Genomic DNA, 14,130 nt, shown 5'->3' with positions numbered 1-14,130 from the left:
TGGAAGTGCTTTGAAAACTGTCAAGGGGCAGAGAGGGGCTTATGTGCATTTACACCCTCCACAGGCCCTCCACAGTTGGCATGATGCTTGTTGGTTGTGATAAGCAGCTTCCCTCAGGGGATGCAAACAGCTCCATGAGGGGCACAGAATAGCGTGGTAGGCAGAATTCTAAGATGACCTCCCACAGCCTGGACAATCTCCAGGACCTCAAATGTCATGAAATTTACTCCCATGATCAGGTTATGTTGAATGTCATAGTTGGCCTTAAGATAGGGGGATTATCTGGGTGGCCTGACCTACTCCCACGAGCCTTTTAAAAGCAGAGCATTTTTTCTGGCTGGTTACAGATTTGAAGCACAAGCAGGATTTGTCACACTCTTTCTGGCTTGAAGATGAAGAGGTCAGGTGGCAAGGAATGTAGGTGGCCTCCAAGAGCTCCGAGGGCCCCCAGCTGACAGCCACCAAGGAAGCAGGGACCTCAGAAATGAATTCTGCCAACAACCAGGGCGCTTGGAAGATCACCCCAGGCTCCAGATGAGGATGGCAGCCCTGGGGACACCTTGATTTCAGCCCAGTGAGACCCTGAGCAGAAAACCTAGCCATGCCGTGCCCAGACTTCTGACCTACAGAAGCGATGATGTAATACATAATACACATGTATTAATATAATATACATGTATTCTGTATATAATATAGAAGTTATGAAATAATACACCTGTGTTGTTTTAAGTCACTAAGTTTGTTACACAGCAATAGAAAACTAATACACATAGAATTGGGCAGGTTTGGTCACTAGCTAGGTTTTCCATTTCTCTGTCTGTAAAATTGGTGTCTCTTGTTGCTGTTGGTTTACCTTCCAAATCATGGTGGCTCAGATACTTTAAAAACTGTGAATGGAAAATAAAAACCAAGGTTGAGGGTAGGGAGAGATGAAGGAACTAATTAGAGCGGCATCTACCACGTGGAGGCAGTTACTGCAGAGCGGAGTGGAATCATCCTTCAAGGGTGTAGCAACAGTCTTTTCTAAGTGAAATTACTTTGTTAAAACAACTAACCTTTCGATCTGTGTTAAGGCTGAGAAGGTGAATCCAGGTCGTTGAATTATTATTATTTTTCACACATATGCTTGCCCTCTTCTGGGGTCTTGCTTACCCAAAGGTACTTCTAATTCCTTTTCTCATCAGAAACTCCATAGACTTGCTATAGGCTGATCTTCACGAGACCAGTCATGGGTCCCTTTTCAGAAGGACCTGCTAGCTCCAGGTAATGCTCTCTCAAACGCCAGCTGGCCTCAAGCAAGCTAACAGTACGTAGTGGACTTCTATGAAAAACCAGATCTTATGGAGACTACAAAAGAAATAATGTAATAATATTCTCTTACCTAAATGCAGTTTATCCCCAATTTATAAAGGCAAATTATCTTAAACTGAAAACATACACACCACTATTTTCATAAGAAAAAAGTTGCAATCCAGAGCCCCAAATTAAATCTGTGTATGCCAAGACAACACCAAATATCACTAAAATGGTCTTAATTACTTTACTAGAAAACATTAGTACCATAATATAACCTAACCACGTGTTTTTATTATTAGTCTATCAAATAGCTGTTTATCTGTTCTCCTTAGGCTATTACCACCTGTATACTTAACATTATAATAAAAAAACAAAACATGTATATGATACTCAGAGTTTAAATAATTCGACCTTTAATTAAAAAAATAGTAAAGTTAAAAGAAATCAGTGGACAAAATGCAAATGGTATCACACTCATCAAACAAGTCGACACCATAATGAACATCATCCCTGCTATAACTAGCAAACTGTGAGTCACCTGAAAGGCGTGTGCTCAGCCAGATGCTGGTGCCAACTGCACCACTGCCCAGATGACCCCCTGGAGGCCACACAGCTGCTCACAAGGTCCATCAGTCCAAACTGGTTTCCCTAAATGCCAAGACAGCCCCTTAGAGCTAAATCAGGAGCACGAAGTGAAAGTGTTAGTAAAGCCAAATGCTTGTGAACCAGAGGCATAATTTCACAGCACTTTACAGTTTACAAAGCATTTCTCCATCTCAAAAGCTTCTCCACAATACCACATAGATTTCCACCTTCACGAATCTGAAAATTGTCATTCACCACCTTCCACAGTCTCCTGTACTCCTATTTTACAACTATAAAGTCCCAGAATGTTAGTGACCTTAGCCACCATGTTTAACATTCAAGAAGCCAAAGATTAGAGAGGTGAATATCCTGCCTTCTGTCCACTTCCCTGCACCTCGTCTAGGAAAGCGTTTCTAATTCCCCCAGAACACACAAATCAGTGGATTAGTCAATCAACAAGTATTCACTGAGCATGTCTTATGTCCTGGCACTGATCTAGAAACTATGAGGGATTTAAAACAACATAGAAAACAAAGTTTCCTCCCACAATAGGGATTACATTCTAGTCCAGGAAACAAGGCTTAAACATGTGAAATAACTTTGAATAAGAGAAATATATAATAAAATACTAAAGGTTTTTTGTTAGGACAGTCTTGGAAAATATTCTGAAGACATTTACAGTTTATATTAAATAATCCAGTACTTTCCAAAAATACCATTTATTATATAAAGAATCCTATTTATTTAAAAAAGTATTTGTATAGCACTCCAACATAAGTTTTGGGAGGCTTATAATAAAAGACATTATAAAGTTGATAAAAATAGAAAGAAGAAACCACAAAACCAAAAATATATCACTCTTAAGGGTAAAAAAAGTTGTTCTGGTTGAGTGTAAAAGCTAAACTTGAGGCCACTGGCAGCCAAGGCAAAAAAGGTAACACGTGAAGTTAGCTTGTTATCTGAGAGGAGAAAAGATAGACCCACAGGACATTAGAAAGGACCCTGAAACTTTCTGATATGGAACTTTAAGGTCTACTGTACAATGTGAGAGAAAGTGTCCTTAACAACAGCTTTAAAATAAAACAAAGGCAGAAGCAGATTTTTAATTGGTTGTTTCATCTTTTGATCTCTATAAAAGCTAAGAACGTAGCAGTGGAATGTAGTTATTAGGCCCAAGTGTTCTAACTTGCTCAAAGAGTAGGTTCGGAATTCCCAGCCAGAGGAGAGGAAGGAGAATATGCCTTAGACTATTCCTAATGCCTATTCCTAATGCCTTAGACTTTTCCTAAATACCACCTTTTAAAAAATGTAGTTTTTAATGGGAGTTTGATTGTAAATGATGTGAGGTCATATTTTCTGTTAAGGACCTGATACATACATATGTATTGAGCAGGATTATATAAAATATTTCTGTATTGGATCCTTCTCTTACTTAACTACAGGTTTTCAGAATTTTGGACTTTGTAGGCCCAAATTTCAAAATTCCCAAAAAGAACTTTGAAAGCTCTATGAATTTATTCATTTTTTATTGTCAAGTAAGAACATTTTTTTAACAAAAAAAGAATATCTACCATCTACTCTTACTATCATTTCATAAAAGACATTTTAACACCACAATAGTAGAAAGGACATAATCTCAGAGTAAAAGAGAATTTTTAAAAATGAATATATTAAGCTTCCTGTAAGGCTCTCTATGATAGTCTGCATTTTCACATTTTGCTCAGGGCCACTGAAAACTACATTTAGTGGGGCTCGGAAACGTCTGACTTAGATTGGAAACGTCTTGCAGGCAGGGGCTAGCTCACATACTACCATCCCCTTAATCTTTTTCATTTTGTTGCCAAATATTTGTACATCCAATCCTATATAAAAGAGACATATGTTTTGTGTCCTGGAGGGGCCATTCATCAATGTCCCACAGTGCTCTGCAGTCCATGTAGCTAGAGCTACCTTAGAGATGATAATGAGGCAGTGTGTTATCTAGTGGAAAGGAGGGGAACTGCAGGCTTTCCAAAGTAAAAATCTTTCTGGAAGATGTAGTTTTCAGGTATGAATTTTGGCTCAATGTAGGACTTCTAATATAACTTATTAAAAGTAAACAAACAGGCCAGCCCTGGTGGCCTAGTAGTTAAGTTTGGCTCACTCTGCTTCGGCAGCCTGGGTTCAGTTCCCAGGCTCAGACATATACCACTCATTTGTCAGTGGCCATGCTGTGGTGGCAGCTCACATACAAAAAGGGGGAAGATTGGCAGCGGATGTTAGCTCAGGGCAAATCTTCCTCAGCAAAAAATAAAATAAAATAAAAAAATAAACAAACAAAACCACCCTAATTTTCATTGCATTTCTGGGTATATGAAGGCACTCTGCTTGCTCATTCATTCTTTCGGTCATTTTATTTATCATCTACTATACTCAAAACTTCAAACTTATAAAAACCTACAACACAGGGGCTGGCCCAGTGGCGTAGTGGTTAAGTTTGCGTGCTCTGCTTTGGTGGCCTGTGTCCGTGGGTTCAGATCCTGGGTGCAGACCTATACACTGCTCATCAAGCCATGCTGTGGCAGCGTCCAACATATAAAATAGAGGAAGACTGGCACAGATGTCGGCTCAGTGACAATCTTCCTCAAGCAAAAAGAGGAAGATTGGCAACAGATGTTAGCTCAGGGCCAATCTTTCTCACCAAAAAAAATAAATAAATAAATACATATACAACACAATCAAACAAAATAAGATTTAAAGTAAGTAGGGAGGAGATCTGTTAAAAGAAACAATAGCGTGAAGCTGAAAGTGAAATCAGTACCAAAATATATGCGAGGTCTTCATGCTTGTTAGGAGTGGATCACAAATTGTGGCAGAGAGCTTGAAGAGAGAAATCCATTAGCTTCATGAGTCACAAATCCCTAAGATTAAAAAGCAGCCCAGATCTACAGAAGACCAGGTGTGCCTAGTGCGAAGACAAGAGGAATCTCTCCCATCGTGTACTAAAATGAATGTCTTATAACAACAAACATATGACAGTGAGCTTCACAGCCCAATTTCCTATAACTTCCCTTGCGTACGGGCTGATGCATCACTCAAGCCGCATTAGTAAAGGTAAGTGTATAGAGGCCTATAATGCTACGGGTCAGGTATGCAGCTTCTGCCAGTCTGGCTTGGTCTGAAGACATTCTAGGGTCTCTAGAGAAACAGATGGATTATATCAGCTTCAGGCAATCTCTATGGCTGCACTCGGTCAAGTCCTTCTGTATCCATGCCCATGGCAATGTGACTTTGCAGCTCCTCCCATGAAGAGATGGAGTCTATTTCCTTATCCCCTGAGGGTCTTGCATGTTTCTGCTCACAATCTTGGAATTCTAACACTGTCATGTGAACAAGCCTGGTCTAGCCTGGCGGAGGATGAGAGACGTGTGGTCCATTCACCCTTGTCGCCCTGGTTGTTAGCCAAGCAACTGCCAGACATGTGCATGAGGCTCTCTTAGATCAGCCAGCTCCTGGCCAACCACAGATGCGTGACCAGCCAAGGTCAGCCATGTATGGCCCAGATCAGCAGAACCACCCCAGCTGACCTGCAGACTTGAGAACCATCATAAATGGCCCTTACATGAAGCCCCTCTTTCCTGCCTTACCTTGCATCAATCATCATGGCCAGGTGATTTTCTCCTTAACATTCTTGTGTCCAGCTGCTCCTCTCCATCTGTTCTGGTGCCCCTTAGTTCACCACCTCTTCCTGGGCACTATACACTGAGGCTCAGAGGGAGGAAGGAACTGCTCAGGGTCATACAGCAGAAACACACGGAGCCAGGACTCAAACCCTAACATCCTGACACTCCACTTCATAGCCACCACTGCTGACTTAGTTGGTGAAAGGAGATCCAGAAGCCAGTTTTTGGTCCCATGAGGATGTAGGTGAGAGAGCCAGCTTTCCCTTTGATTACACCACTGTGGATGAGTCGCTTAGTGTTTCCAAATGTCATTTTGCTCATCTGCAAAAGGGGATGATAATAATATCTCCCAGCGTGGTTTGCAAGGTTCAAAACGAGAAAGCTCTTTGGAATCCAAGGAATACCATGAATGTTTGCTATTGTGTTAGCATACTATAGGTGCTCAATAAAGGCTGAGTGCATACATGAAAGATTGCATTACTGCCTAAGGCACAGGCTTGAACTAAGAGCTGTGGCTCACCATGAGACATTACGACAGCAGGGTTGGTAAGCCAGCAAATATTCATTGAGCATGTACCATAGGCTGAGATACTGGGATAAAGGGTGCGTTAGAGCAGGTCTGTGTTTCTCAAGGAATGAATTCTGATTTCAACTCTTAAGTTAATGCCCACCTGAACAGGAGTTCTCTCTGACCTCTCTAAAATCTCTCTGAGGAGCATTTTTAAAGGATGGAAAGTCCTCCTTCATTCAACAGACATTTATTAGGCACCTTGCTTGTTGTAGGTACTCTAGGAGGTGCTGAGGATACAGTGAGAATCAAAGGTCGTCAAAGCGACACAATTGGTATGAAGTTACTAAATGAAGTCACAACTGGTAAGGCTGCAGGAAATCAATCAGAGCTCATATTGACATTTATTATAGCTCATAATCCTTCAGAAACAGTTGATTCATAACCCTACCCTTATAGCAATGTAGAGCATGTGAATGGAGTACATTGTATAAGGGAAATTAGATTATCCTATTCCCTAAAGAGTAATTAATTTATATAGTGGATTTGAGGAAATATTTTTATATTAAAACAGTATGGTGTTTAACTTATTTCACAGGTGGTATTTTGGGGAAAAAGGGACCCATTGAATAGAACCAAACTATGTAATTTCACAAAGCAAAGATTAGAGTTTCGAAAGGTCTGGAAACATTCCATTGGCAGATTGGTTCCTAAAGTCAAATGTCTTTTCAAAAGCCACATTCTGGTTTTTGCTCAGGGCTAAAAAGTAAGGTCTGTTGGGGTCCTTGGCTTTAAAATCAGTAAATCTCATCCAGGTCCCTTCCTAAATGTCCTTCTAATAGGACCTCTCCCTTCTGTTCTCACTGCCACTGCCCTCAGCGTTCCCTCCTGGGGTGTTGTAACAGCCTCTGTCAGATATAACAAATACCAAGGACCTAGTGTGTGCCAGGCAGTGGTAACCAAAAGTCACGTTTCCTGTGCCCTGGAGGCTCAGAGTCCTCACCCACTAACTCTGCCCAGAACCCCCAAGTCTGCTGTCCCCCCTACAGATGCCACAGTGAGTTCCCTTGAAGTGCATGTCTGCTGAGCTCAGGCCTCTATCTGTAAGCCTTAGCAGCTTCACCAAGTCTTTGCGATGAAGTTATCCTCCTTGATGGGGCATCAAAGGCCTCTCAGGATGCGTCCCCTTCAGACCTCTCCAGCTGCAGCCCCTGTCCTGCTCTCACAAGCATTCTAAACTCAGGCCAGAACAGCCCTGACATGCACCCAACCCCGCCAAGCTCCCTTTCTTGGAATTGTTTGCCTTTCCTGGAATGACCTCTCCCTTCCCCCTCCCAACCTTCCCTCCTTCCTCCGTGTCACTCTGTCCTTCAAGAAGTAGCTCAAGAGCCAGCTTCTGTTGGGGAGCTTTCTCCTCACCCCCACCCCTAAGACCACTTTTCAGACTTAGAAAACAATAAAATATACACAACTCTAAGTACTAGATGACTTAGTACTAGATGACTTAGTACTAGATGACTCAGCAAGCTCTTCCAGACTCTGCTATGCTACAGGGGATGGCTCCTACTATTAAGTGTCATATTAGTAGACACACTATATGCTCAGTGCCACTGATCCCCACCCCTCTCCCTGGGGGCAAACCAGTGCCTTTTCTTTTTTTTTTTGTGAGGAAGATCAGCCCTGAGCTAACATCCATGCTAATCCTCCTCTTTTTTGCTGAGGAAGACCGGCTCTGAGCTAACATCTATTGCCAATCCTCCTCCTTTTTTTTTTCCCCCCAAAGCCCCAGTAGATAGTTGTATGTCATAGTTGCACATCCTTCTAGTTGCTGTTTGTGGGATGCAGCCTCAGCATGGCCGGAGAAGCGGTGCGTTGGTGCACGCCTGGGATCCGAACCCAGGCCACCAGTAGCGGAGCATGCGCACTTAACCCATAAGCCATGGGGCTGGCCGCCTTTTCTTTTTTTATCCCCAGACCTAGCCCAGTGCCAGACATGAGCTGTACGCTTTGTAAGTGGCTACCATGCGACAGCTACCACCTTACAGGTGGGTTTGAAGTAAAATGGTGCAAAGAATCTGCAAGTGCAGCACAAAGGAAATGCTTAAAATAACTCTTGGCCCTACAATCGAATGTTACACAGCTATTAACAATCAAGATTTTGAAGACTATTTAATGACACAGGAAAATCGTTCACTATAGAACATAGTTTTTATCCCCCCACTGGAAATTCACATAATTGGCAAAGGGTTGAGGATAAATAATTACAGGCAAACCATTTTTATAAATCCAAAATATTAACAGCAATAAGTTTGGTGTGATGGGATTTTATTATGCTTTTCTAAATTCCTCTCTGTCTCTTTCTGTTTCTGTCTCTCCTTCTCTCAACAATAAACATAAATTACTTTTATAATAAAAGACAAACATTTTAGGAGGGAGAGCAGTTTAGGGGTGGCAGAGCCAAGAAGCAAATGGAAAAGAACAATCTTCAAAGATGCTGGAAGGAAGAAAATACAATTCATGGAGAAATTGCCAAGGCAGTTCCTATATGTCAGGTTAGCTAAGGAGATAAGCTATCTGTGGGCAACCCCAGAGCGGAATCTCCCGTTAGCGTGAAGGAGGACAGATGGCCACACAGAGGTGCTACATTGCATGGTATAAAAGATCAGCACGCAGGGAGAAGACCTCATCTGCAGGCTAACACTGAAACTTCCTACAGATTCTAATTCAACCTTCACAACTAAATTACAGGGTGGGCTTTTTTTTTTTGCCTTTTGTGAGGAAGATCGGCCCTGAGCTAACATCTGCCAATCCTCCTCTTTTTTTGCTGAGGAAGACCGGCCCTGGGCTAACATCCATGCCCATCTTCCTCCACTTTATATGCGACGCCGCCACAGCATGGCCTGACAAGCGGTGCATCGGTGCGCGCCTGGGATGCGAACCGGCGAACCCCCGGCCGCTGCAGCGGAGTGCAAGCACTTAACCGCTTGCGCCACCGGGCCGGCCCCTAGGGTGGGCTTTGAGTCTCATTCAGCTACTGTATCTCCTACAGGGCTCAGAGGAGAATCCTGTCCACAACAGGTACTCAAAATGCGTTGCAGAGGCTAAATAAAGGCATTTTTAGAAAAGCATATCAGACATCTGGGGATTTGGTGAGGCAAACTTGCCTTAATGCAATGGGAACATGGAAATCACATTTTGAAATATAAGCTCAGGGATTTCTTTTTTCCATTAAATGAGGAATTTCTTGGGATTTGCTAAACATTTGTGTTTTATTCAATACAGAAACTTTTAGGCAAAGGGATGCCAGAAACAAACCTGGAGCCTAAAGCTTAGGAGAGTTTATTTATTTGGGCACAGGAAACTAAGACACAACATTCTACCCCCCCAGGGAAGCCCTCCACGGAGACAAGGCTAACTTGTAAGAATCCAAGACGTGTACACGGGATCTTTGGACTCAGAAGAGGCTTAAAAAGAAAAGGAAAAAAAAGTGAGTTCTTCACCAGGTCTGAATTAACTTCAGGTACTTTCTACTTTGAATCTTCCTCAGAAGATCCATGGAAGATGAAGTATCAATCAGTAACAACAAACAGGGTCTGGTAATGCCGTGGAAACCCCCTGGAGGACATCTCAGAGGGAGTTCTGGCTTCTCTCAGCCTTTCAGATGCAGCCCGCCAGCCCCGGCTCCCAAGCAGGCTGGGACAATGGTGAAGGTTAAATGGCCCTCAGAGGCTCAGCCAAGCCATACCACAGAGCAACTGCTAATGCGAAAATGACTAGGAACACCCCGGAGTGTAGTCTCGGAAACCGCCTGGAGTCACAGAAACACAGAGATAAACAGGCTGCTGCAGCTGGAATGAATCTTCCCAGGCGAGTCATCAACCTCCTTATTTTCCAGTTGAAGACACTGCAGCTCCGAGAAGAAAAGGGACTTACCCAACACCACAGGCCAGTGAATGGTGGGCCTAGAAGTAGACACCTCACTCAAACTCGGCTTAAGATCCTAGAGCCAAATATCCATATTTCCATCACCATGGTTTTGCCTCCTAGATCATGAAGTAATGGAAAAAGTACATCTGAAAAATCTGGATTTATATTCCAGGGCTACCAATTATTAGCTACATGACTTTGCTTTCCTCATGGAAAAATAATGTCTCACAGTGTTATTGTAAGTAATTAGTAAGAACACAAATGGGAAAGCCTCTTGTAAACCACAAATTCTACTTTTACAAATGTAAGTAGCTGTACCCGAGGCATGGTGTTCTTGTGCCACGCTGACAATGGCCAGGAGAGCGCTTGGCACATAAGAAGTGCTCAGTTACTGTTAGCTAGTATAATTATTTGTCCTCATAAGTAGCGGCACTGACTTCCTGAGTCAAAAGGCTAACATCTTTTATCCTCTTTGTATATATTCTCCCAAAATACTTAGCCCAGTACTCCATCCCAAATGAAATAGCTTTTTTTTTTGACCTATGAATCACGTATTTGATTGTGTTTCCTTCTTTGCTTTAGCTGCTTTGAAGCTCAGAGTAAAATTTCTGACCCTCACCCAGTAGGACTTAATGGCATGGATTTTAGACCCTGGTCTTAGTCCTGTCTTCCTTTTCCTCTCCCCAGTTTTCCCTTTGCTCCATTTTCTTCCCTTACTTGTAATCTTGTACGTTACACTCACTAAATTATTTTATGGCTCTTTTAAATCCTTTTTAGAATTAAGGAATCATAAGTAAATAACTTTTGAGAGATGCTTAGTTAATATTGTTGATTATTGGACAGAAGAAAGAGAAAGAAACAAGAGTGGAGTCTAGGTTCCCTCCCTTCCTCTCTCCTTCCCTCCTCTCTCTCTCTTTTTAACTGTGATATCTGGCTTAACATTTTCATTGAAACATGAAACCAAATGGCAAAGAAAGACTCAGTGTGGGTCTGCACCCACCTCCATGAATGTCAGAGGGCAGAATCTTCACTTCTTCAGGGCTTCTGACCAGCAAAGAAAACAACCAAAATCTGAGCTTTTGGAGGGGCAGGCCACATTTTACTATGGATGCTTTCAGCAAAACATCTATTTTTAGCAAAACATCTATTTTTAGACAACAAGACATGGGAGGAGGGGATGTTATGATTAAAAGATATTCAGATGAGAGGAAATACTTTTTCATTTTCTCCCCATTTAAAAGTAATACATGCTGATTAAAGAAAATTTGTCATATAATGTACAGAAAAGCTGTAAAAAATATTCATCAAGAAAAATCATGCATAGGAGAAAATATTTTAAATATTAGCCTAAAAAGAGAGAGAGGTAAGATTCCAGCTACTAAAAGTTCTGGAGGCTGCTTCTGCTAGTGCTTGCCTTCTTTTATTTTTCTATTTTCCAGGTTATGAAGAGGGTCCTGAATCCTGACTCTGTGAATCATGGGTTGCGAATCCTGACTCAGCGAATCATGGGCTCCAATTTGGCTTTCAGGGACCTCTTCTCACATCACCCAAGTGATACAGGAATCTCCTATTCTACAGTATCGTGGGGATGATGGACATCCTGCTTCTGCAGCCACTTTGAAGAACACACGCATTTTCCCTTATTTGCAGTTCTCTGGTGACTCACCACAAACTTGAAGCAGGGGCAAGCATTCTGCCGTTCCCCATGCCGTTGGGACCTTCGTGTGGAGACCAGGGAGCCCTAATAAAAAGTCTTCTTTGAGTGAAGCTAGAGACCCGCCAACACCCTAGCAGGTGCTTGTAACTAGTCCCAGGTTTGTCTCTTTTAACTGGGTAACCTGTTTTTGTATCTATTGGTACCCAACCTATATGAATACAGGGATTCGAGGGGGCTTTTAAAGGCATACACAAAGAGGATCATAATAAATATACAAAGAAACTGGGGCAGAAGGAAAATAAATAAGAGAAGGGAAATAAAGGGGTAAAGTTGCTACAAAGATTGCATTCCCTTAAGGTCTTTTCTAAGAGCTAGAGGTGCGCAGGAAATTGGTTCTGAGTTTCCAAACTGCCAAGACTGAGAAGCAAGCACGATGTATCATCACAATCAGTGTTTGTAAGTCAAACACACCACACACACACGCACGCACGCACGCACGCACGCCAGGTCTTGTGGCTTTCCTGCTTCTGACTGCTGATGGAGCTTCCTCTTGGGGACTGCCGCCGAGCCTGCCCAGGCCCTGTTGCATCCTTTCCACACTCAGCTTGCTGCTGTGAAGGTGGTTTGCTGGGAACACCTGTGATTGCCTGGGCACTTTGTTCTCATCAGGAATGAGCTGGAAGTGCTGGAGAGGTGATGCTCCTGAAGCAGCCCTTACCCAATGAGGAAAAGGAGTTGGTGGGCAAATATGCCAGCTTCCTTGCTGCTCTTGGATTTTTCTGAGTTATGCGCTATACTGACTCCCAGAGGCCCAGAGCAGGATGGAGAGCCCAGGTGCCCACAGGTCACTGGCTTGATAACATGCTTGTACCGGGTGCCTCCTCTCCCTGTCTTACTTCCCCTCTCCCCTACAGAGGTTTCCTGAGACCACTTGCCAAATGAACCACTTGCACTCAGATCCTTGGCTCAGGATCTGTGTCTGATGGCACCTATCAAGTCAGGGATGCTGTGGGATCAAGTGAAATGCAGGAAACAATGATGATTGTCATGCACTGCCTCTTATAAGGAGCCAAGGTCAGTTCCACATGCAATGCCATGGCACCAGCTTATTGCTCTGGGTGAGGGGTCCACTTGATAGAACTAACTTTTAGCATCGCTATGTGAAGTTGAGCCAATAACTGTATCTGGCCTACAGATTTCTAATCTTTAACTGAGAGGGTTGGTCCATTGGTCCCCTCTGGTTCTATGATTCCTTGACATAAGATAAGCCACACCTACACGAGTTTAATTTTTTAGGGAGAAAAAATATCACAGTGCTCTCTGCATAAGCGTTTTTCAGAGAATCCCAGTCTGTTTGGTACAAGCCCTCAGATTCCAAAGACAGAGAGGTGCCCCTGGAGGAGAGAAGAGCTGATGTCTGGAGCAGCTGTCACATCTCTCCATGTGATGACCAAGGGAAGGGGGAGGGAGGGAGCAGGACAAAGAGGGGGAGCCCAAGAGGTAACAGGACAATGTATAAACCAAGAGAGAAAATGACAGGGCCTTCCAGAGGCCTGGTGAGTCCATTAAAACCAACAATATCTGGTTGCAGGGTAGGAAGGGATGGGGATTATGGGGCAAAATGGTCCAAGAGATTAGGGTCTATAGTACAGGAACTCAGGGCAGGATGGTATCATCCAGAGCAGCTGAGGACCACAGAGAAACCCCAGCCCCATCCTTTAACAAGTTACATTCAGCATGTTACTGATCTGTCTCACCCAGTTTTCTCATCTAAAAATGGGATAATAATCCCTATCACAGAGGGCTCTGCTGAGGATTAAATGAGACGGTCTGACACCTGAGCACGAAGTATATGCTCAGTAAATACCATTGTTGGAATCTGTTGGCTGATCCTGAATGAAGGAAATGCATGGATACCTCTGACCACAAACTTCTCAACACTCAAAAAGTGGGTATCTTTAGGCATAGCTGTTTCAAAACTAGTTTGCATTTTTATTTGATTAAATCCCTGTAAAGAGAAAACACATACAACATTCAAACCAGGCACTGTTAGAATAACAGCGCCTGAAGTGTACTTGAAGTCACTATTGAATTTCAGCAAAAAGATTCTAAAACAAAACCAAATGAAACGGTTTACCCATTTCTTTTCCTTAAATAGCAGCTGTGACCTTGTCAAGGTATTCCCCTCCCTGGACCGCAGATTTCCCATAACTAAAATCAAGGGGCTCTGGGCCAGATGCACTTGACGAGCCTTTTCAGGTCTTTGGTCTGTTTCAATTCTAGGACCCCCTGGGAAAGCAGAGAACTGAGTCCTTTATGTGGCCGTAAAGAGTTGCTTCCGTCTGCCAGCGTCACACTTGTGTTCTGAGCACCTCAGAAGCCAGCTTAGAGCGTCTAAACCTTAATGACTCTTTTGTTTTTCTTCCCTTGTCAATAAATTACAGGGAGATGTTTTTCCTCTTGTCACTATCCCCCGGTAATTTATGTCCTGTGGT

At 43.0% G+C, this 14,130-nt stretch overlaps 1 protein-coding gene across 2 annotated transcripts in view; it reads right to left on the bottom strand.

The window, feature by feature from the left end:
* The window catches only part of THSD4 (thrombospondin type 1 domain containing 4), a 557,961-nt gene that overhangs the window by 161,239 nt on the left and 382,592 nt on the right, over positions 1–14,130 (bottom strand). The gene's annotated exons all lie outside the window — the stretch shown is intronic.

The sequence above is a fragment of the Ceratotherium simum genome, chromosome 3, assembly GCF_057802395.1.
Source record: "Ceratotherium simum simum isolate JZ-2026a chromosome 3, ASM5780239v1, whole genome shotgun sequence".
NCBI classification, from domain to species: Eukaryota; Metazoa; Chordata; class Mammalia; order Perissodactyla; family Rhinocerotidae; genus Ceratotherium; species Ceratotherium simum.
This window is presented reverse-complemented; position numbering and strand designations above follow the sequence as displayed.